This window comes from Protomyctophum parallelum (genome assembly GCF_964188405.1).
Source record: "Protomyctophum parallelum genome assembly, chromosome: 8".
Taxonomy (NCBI): Eukaryota; Metazoa; Chordata; class Actinopteri; order Myctophiformes; family Myctophidae; genus Protomyctophum; species Protomyctophum parallelum.
Genome location: NC_139703.1, coordinates 34,683,224 through 34,691,207, shown reverse-complemented (window position 1 = coordinate 34,691,207; position 7,984 = coordinate 34,683,224). Strand labels below are relative to the sequence as shown.

The window sequence follows — 7,984 nt, the reverse complement described above, 5'->3', positions numbered from 1 at the left end:
TCTGGTCCCAGCAAACCAGGCACAAATCTGCTGTTTTATTTGCATACGCATCAAATGGCGGGTTGGCTGTCACGGTTTTTGGCGCAAAGTAACCACAGTATACCGCTAATCAACTTACAACTACATACTCTATATAGTATATGTATATGTATACGTATGTCTTACGTCATCATTTAGAGCAAGTCATACGTATACTATATACATAATCAGTCAAATAAAATAGCAAATTGTGCCTGATCTGCTGGGACCAGTCTACGTGGTGTGTATATGTATTACTAGCTCTCAATGATGACGTAAGAAATATGGTCATTTATGTAATCTGGTCCCAGCAAACCAGGCACAAATCTGCTGTTTTATTTGCATACGCATCAAATGGCGGGTTGGCTGGCACGGTTTTTGGCGCAAAGTAACCACAGTATACCGCTAATCAACTTACAACTACATACTCTATATAGTATATGTATACGTATGTCTTAGGTCATCATTTAGAGCTAGTCATACGTACAGTATATATGCAAATAGTTACACCTAATAATTAGACATTTCAAACGTTCCTTCACAGAGATACTGAGATTCCACAGTTTACAGAATAATTATACTGTATAACATATTTTAATTCAGTTTATATACCTTTTTTTTTCATCACATATCAATGATTTATTTTTCTTTAAAAAACTAAAAAGGGATCCAGAATATATCTACATCGATAAAACTGTATTTCTTATATAGATAGAAACTTGAACCATACTTAATAATACTAGGTGTTTATATGCATAAAGTAGGTAGGTAGCAAATAGTTACATCTAATAATTATACATTTCAAACGTTCCTTCACAGAGATACTGAGATTTGACAGTTTACAGCGGTCGAAAGTACTTGCGCGCTCTGCTTGCGCACTAGTTGGCCATTTATGGCCTACTAGTGTGCAACAAGCAAGTATGCACTTGACAGAGTGCAGTTCTAGTTTAGTCTAGTTTTTTAGTCTACTAAATATAATATTTTAGTCGACTAAATCTACAGTTGATTTAGTTGACTAAAATGTATCTTGGCGGGCCTTGATGTCGTCGTAATGGCTGATTTTACAGCTTGTAGATCGGCTATTTTCAGCATGCAAACCAAGTGTAAAATTACTTATTCTGGATCTCTTGTCCACTAGTCCCTAACATTTTAGTCTAGTTTTTACTTATTGATGAAATTGTTAATATATTTAGTTTTAGTCATCATAGCTTAGTTATTATTTAGTTTCCGTTTAGTTTTCGTCTGTGGAAAAAAAGGTAGTTGACGAACATTTTTCGTCTTAGTTTTAGTCGAAGAAATCAACACTGGTGTGCATGCCATGAAGGAACACAAATCATGTCTACCCCTGGCCCTATCTGTGACCTCTCGCAACAGTGGAGGCGACAGGGCTAGCATGCAACTTCTTGGTACCCAGAAATCTGCCGTTATAAATTTTCTTTACTCGCATGGTTTTTACATAAGTTAGAAGTTTCCAAAGTGTCTTAACCCATTTTGGTGTTTTAAACATGTTATAATTTAGCTATTGAAAAATAGCAGATCTACAAGCTCATAGTGCACCACCGAGTGGCGCTCTATGAGCTTCTAGGTCTGCTATTTTTTTTTTATCGTGAAAATGTGGCACTAATCTTTGAATAATATATTATTTCAGAGCTAACCTTTTTTACGCAAATCTTTGCTTCTGGGGGGGTTCCTGGAACTACATATTTTCAAATGGGGGTCGGCGGCCAAATACATCGATTTTTGGGGACCTTGACATGAAAAAGGTTGAGCACCACTGACAGAAAAATTTCAGGATTTAGAAGACATCTTTTTAGAATCGTCGTCAGGTCTAAATGGGTTAACACACCCCGTCTTGCATTTAAAAGCCAATAATTATTCATGGTTAAAAAAAATAACTGAAATATGGTTTTACATTTCAGCTCATTTCAGCCTTAATTGGCAGCTTAAACGGACTAACCCTCCTCACATAACATACCACTTTGGTTCATTTAAACGGACTAACCCTCCTCACATAACATACCACTTTGGTTCATTTAAACGGACTAACCCTCCTCACATAACATACCACTTTGGTTAATGTTCAGTAAAGCTCAGTGTTCAGTACTCAGCTGTACAGTATGTTTGTGCATTGGGCATGCATTAATGTTTAGGCTATTGCAATAACTTGTAGTTGTAAAAACTGCAATGTAGGTTTTGCTTAATTTGTGCCACTAAATTTGAACTTTCTCACGTGGTGTCATGCACTGTCTGGATGGGATACTATTAAAAAACTATTTACAATGCGTAAATAGCTTTTTTATGTGGACATTTCTATACAAATACTATTATAACTTATAGGTTTATAGGGTTGTTTTTCATGAATGAATCAAGTGATAGCTTCAGTAAAAAAGAAAAAAGTGATGTCATGGAAAGTACTTTTCTTTTCTCCACTTTTTAACCTTATTTACTAGTTACTTTGCAGATTTTGATTATTATTACAAAACATACTTTAACCACTTCAGCCCGATATAAATAAATAAATGTTGTCCTTTTGAAAATAGCCAATTACTAGATCACAATGCGTTTTGTGATGCATTGTGAGCTTTTTTTCCCTTTTTTTCAAAAGATTTTATACATTTGAAATGTTTAAATGGGGCATTCTGTACAATGACTACTTTTACTGTTGGTACTTTAAGTACATTTAGAATTCCGGACTTTTACTTGTAAAAGAGTATTATTCCATTTTGGGCGGGAACCCTTTTAGCTATTGAAAAATAGCAGATCTACAAGCTCACAGCGAGCTTGTAGGTCTGATTATAATTTTTGTATCTTGAGAATGTAGTGCAAAGCTTTTAATATATTCTTTCAGAGCGAACATTTTTAACTCATATCTTTGCTTCTGGGGGAGGTCCCTGGAACAACATATTTTCAGATGGGGGTCGGCAGCCAATTAGGCCTACATATATAATCTTGGGGGTCATGAAAATAGTTTGAGAACGACTGACATAGAAACATGCGTTCTTCAGAAAAATGTTAGAATTTAGAAGACATTTGTAGAATTGTCTAAATTGGTTATTCTATATATTGCACAATTGCAGTATTAAACATTTCTGTACTTTTATTTCCACCACTGGTAATGACAAAGGTGTGGAATGCTGTTCAGCAGGTACTTGTAACAACTATTTTCCTCTCTGTTACCTTCCTCCTGCAGCAAATCAGTTCAGCATGCAGCCATGGCGCTGGCTGTATCATCCACTCTGCTCTGTCTTTTAGGTGTGACACTACTCCCGACTGTGTCTGGTGAGCGGTTTGTTTGTTTTTAAAATAATGTACCGGTAATTGTTTTATCTTATTTATTTACATTCATGGTAATTTCAATGACTTCCTTGTTTGTTTGTTTACCCGCAATGACCATACCACTAAATCAGAACTAGCTGAGGTCCATAAGGAGAAGTCCTAACCTAACGTTATGGAAAGCAGAACTAACTGAAACAAATGAGTATTTAACTGTGTACTGCGTAGGGATGATTTAGTCATTAAAATCCTCCCACTTTATTTGACTTTTCATGGCACTACTGTAGTGTAGCCACACATAGGGGTGTGTCTGCATGCGTTGCACTTCTTGTTGATGTAAACACTATACTATTTGGTTTTCTTTGTCTTACCGATTAAACCTCTTCTTGCTTATTTTTGACACTTTCTGTGTACTATAGCCACAATAGGCTGCAAAGGCTATTGGGACACCAGTGGTGATTACCATGATGTCCAGCAATGTGGCTGGGATGGGAGCGAGTACTTCTGCTGTGGAGACTGCAGCAAAATATACTGCTGCTCTGATGCTAAACATCGTCTGTCTAAAGAGGAACAAGACCGATGTCCTCTGAGGTACGGTATGGTGTACTCAACTGCATGTGACTCTTTGAATCACAGTACAGTATGTGCAATGGCATTCGTTCATTTGACAACTAATGCACCGATTCTACAAATGCCAGACAGTTTTCAAAAAAAAGACCCTATGTTTCTATGTCAGTGGTGCTCAAACTATTTCATGTCAAGGACCCCTAGAATTATATGTATTTGGCCGCCGACCCCATCTCAAAATATGTTGTTCCAGGGACCCCCCCCCTCAGATGCAAAGATTTGAGTTAAAAACGTTCGCTCTGAAAGAATATATATTCAAAGATTTGCGCCACATTTTCCCAATTTTTCAAAGATAGCAGAATCGATTTTAGTCACCAGAATTGGTTAAGACCAAGGAACCGATGGATTATTTGTACTTGTTTTTTTCCCCCCCAGGAGAACAAGTAAAATTCCCTACATCATTGGAACTGTCGTAGGCAGTATCCTCCCTGTCATCATCTGCGTGGGTCTCATTATTTGCTGTGTTTCTCCATGCTGCTTCCTGTACAAGAGGTTTCGTCGAAATCACAGTCATAATCGTAGGTTGATGTCTCTGGTTTTAGGTTATCTGTGTCCCTTAATTCATCATCTGTACTTATAATGATTCTCATAGTTGATATGAATGGGAAGTTGATTATTGCATATTTTGTTTGGGTTGACACTCAAAGTACACTCAAGTAGGCCTACTTGGAGTGGAACAACAGTGACTACATCGACTCAAGTGCACACAGACACATTATTTAGTGTAATCCATAAGAGTTGTCATTACCAAAGACTTGCTCAAACTAGTTCCGCAGCAACCAGCGTAGGCTAAAAGTACGTTGATGGTGATCTATGACTGCGGACTGCGGAAAACAGATTTGAATATGTATTTCAATCTACAAATCAGTGCCAAAATGTAGGAATTGCATTTTATGTAGTCATAGCACTTTATAGTACATACCGGTATGTATAGTATAGTATAGTATAGTTGCGAACGCAGTGAGCCACTTACTATGACAGCAGGGGCTGAGTGTCTGTGTGTGTGTGTGTCACGCTGTGTGTGTGTGTCACGCTGTTACACCACCGGCCCGCCACCAGAGGGCGCAGCTGTGGCACGCACGCACGCACGCACACACACACACACACACACACACACACAGGGCGCAGCTGTAGCACACACACACACAACCACACACACACGAGCTGCGTTCGCTTCACGCGTTTGCGCGTCTTACTTGTATAGTATAGTATAGTATAGTATAGTATAGTATAGTATAGTATAGTATAGTATAGTATAGTATAGTATAGTTTATAGTTTCATACATACTCCACTGTTACGTTCTTAGGTTACGCATGTTTTATGATAACTACTTTGTATGTGATGTATTGCCATGCTTTTTGTTATTGCTTAATGTCAATCGCTCTGGATTAAGAGCGTCTGCTAAATGCCTAAATTGACAATTAATTTGACTGTCAGCAGACTAAACTCTGAATTGAGGTGCATACAACGTAAGTGAGACTATGACTTTCTTCTCCAGCTGTGATAGATGCCACCGTTCATACCACATTAGTCACCACACCACCCCAGCAACCACAGGCTTCACCGGGACATCCACAGTCCTACCAGGGAGCAGTCTACCAGTCTATGCCTCTTCAGCCAGGCTACGGAGTCCAGCCCATGCCTCAGGGGGGACACAGGCTGCCCATGCCAGGCTACGGAGTCCAGCCCATGCCTCAGGGGGGCCATGGGCTGCCCATGCCCTCGGCACCACCTCCATCATATATGGAAGTTGGTATGTTTCCGGCTTTGTATACATTAACATTTCTAAAACACAAGCTATACTATCTATTAGAGTGTGGTAGTGGTAAATGATTGCCTGTGATTAAGTTATCGGGCATGAAGCTGGATTCATGTAATTTATGCCAGGTGCATCACACAATGCATTGCAATACACAAGAGGGTGGTGGTGGCTCAGGGGTAGAGTGCCTGGATGGCAACCACAAGGTTGCCTGTTCGAACCCGGGCTCCCCCAGAGTTAGTGTCGAAGTGTCCTTGAGCAAGACTCTGAACCCCATATTGCTCGTGATGTGCTGGTTGGTGCCTTGCATGGTTTCCACCGCCATCTGTGTGTGAATGTGTGTGTGAATAGGTGAATGTAATGCACAATCTATGTAAAGCATCTTGGATAAAGGCACCATTTACCATTTACAGCTAGTGATTATTACGCATTTTACTGTAATCGAGGCATGTTACTCATCATTTATTTTCTGCGCTGTGTCATACTGTTTTGTATGATAAAACTTCAAAGAAAGAAAGAAAGAAAGAAAATACGAACACTATTATTTTTCAATTGCCTTCTTTTCGTAGGTGATCCAGGCTACTCGTCACTGTCACTACCATACAGCAATGCTGCTTTCACTGAGGGGCAGGAGATGTACCCTTTACGCCCACCTAACCAGCCCAGCGCACCAACGCCATGCTCAGACGAACGGGCTACTCCACCCTCCTACAACCCTTCATATTAAAGACAGCCTCATTCTGGCCTCATTCACACCTAAAAGACAACCTGTCTTGTCCGTGTCTTGTGTCTTGTCCGTGTTTAATGGCCTCCCCAATGCAGAAAATGCAAAAACGAGATACTATATCTCAATGGGGTATTCCTAAATAAAGAATTTCAAACGTGGTTTGACCAAACATTTTTGTTTGATGGCTGTGTTCTGCCCCCCCGCCACCCCATCAAACAAAAATGTTTGGTCAAACCATGTGACTTCCATTGGAAATGCATTGGGGCGGCCATTAAACACGGACAAGACAGCTGTCTCAATAGTGTGAATGAGGCCTAAGTCTACATACAAGACTACATGAACCTACCTATCTTTGCCCAGGTTAGAATCTTTCATTTGTCCATTTGCGAATTACAGATGTTTTGACAGAACAGACAGAAATGAAACAACAGAGAAAATGGTTAGTAGATGTAATAGAAATGAAACAATGAAACTATTCTTTACCAAACAAATACAATTTCAACTAAACTTAAGATGAAGACACAATGTATGATGAAAACACAACAGAGAAATATTGCTGTGTAAATGGTATGAGCACGTAGCAACTTTGACACAGCGGAGTGGCATAATGGACAGTCTGAGATGAGATGAGATGAGATATACTTTATTGTCCCACGAGGGGAAATTTGTCTTGGGCAAAAGTGCAGTAATACATCAACGTTTTTAAAACACAGACAAACAATACACAATAGCAGCATTGTACAAGGTATAGTATCACAATAGTATCACAGGAGATCAGTGCAAAATTGCAATCGGAGAAGGTATATGAATATAAAAGTGCAAGAGTATTCACAAGGTAAAGTATCACAAGGTAAAAACAATAAATAACAGACGAAGATCAAGAAGTCCATTCCCCACTAAGAGCTATGAACTATGTGGCAGTTGTTCAGTAGAACAATTGAAGTGGGAAGGAAAGAAAGTTTGAAGCGGTTGCTCTTGCAATGGCACGCTCTGTAGCGTCTACCAGAGGGTAACAGCTCATACTCTGAAGATAAGATTTGTGAAGGATCAGACAACACTCTATTTGACAGACTGAGCACCGTTTTCTCAAAGATTGTCTGAAGAGATGGAGAATCTTCCCTACCAATTACCTTCATGGCTGTTTTTTCCCCCATTTTAGCCTCTGGCCAACATATATGTGTCATGTTTGTGTGAATCATCAGGCGGCAGGCCCAAAATACTTTAATCTGAACAGCCCTGCTTTAACTACATGTACAGTAAAGGACTGCATGTATGACGAAGTTCCACAAGGTGGCGACAATTGTACATACATAAAGTTTGGATGTCAGAGAATCTGCACTGATATTACTATGTATTCTCTTTTGTCTGTCTACTTTAGCACATTATATGCGTTTTACTATTGTTGTTACTATTCTAATTTAATAATACTACTAATACAAAAATATAATATGAATTATTTTTAGCATCTTGTTGCTTGTTCTTTTCTGAGAACATTTCTAAATAGGTGGTATTAATCCATGAGCTATTCAATTCCCCTGCAGTGTTGTTTTTGGCAGCACATTTTTATTTTAGTTTTAGT

General features: G+C 39.0%; 1 protein-coding gene and 1 long non-coding RNA gene across 2 annotated transcripts in view; both read left to right on the top strand.

Annotated features, from left to right (window-relative positions):
• The window catches only part of adsl (adenylosuccinate lyase), a gene marked incomplete at both ends in the record, with an annotated part of 382,286 nt that overhangs the window by 231,505 nt on the left and 142,797 nt on the right, over positions 1-7,984 (top strand). The gene's annotated exons all lie outside the window — the stretch shown is intronic.
• On the top strand, positions 3,727-5,537 carry LOC310863226. Its single transcript, XR_014569650.1, has 3 exons — positions 3,727-3,882; positions 4,294-4,436; positions 5,418-5,537. It is a non-coding gene; the product is annotated as an uncharacterized lncRNA (long non-coding RNA).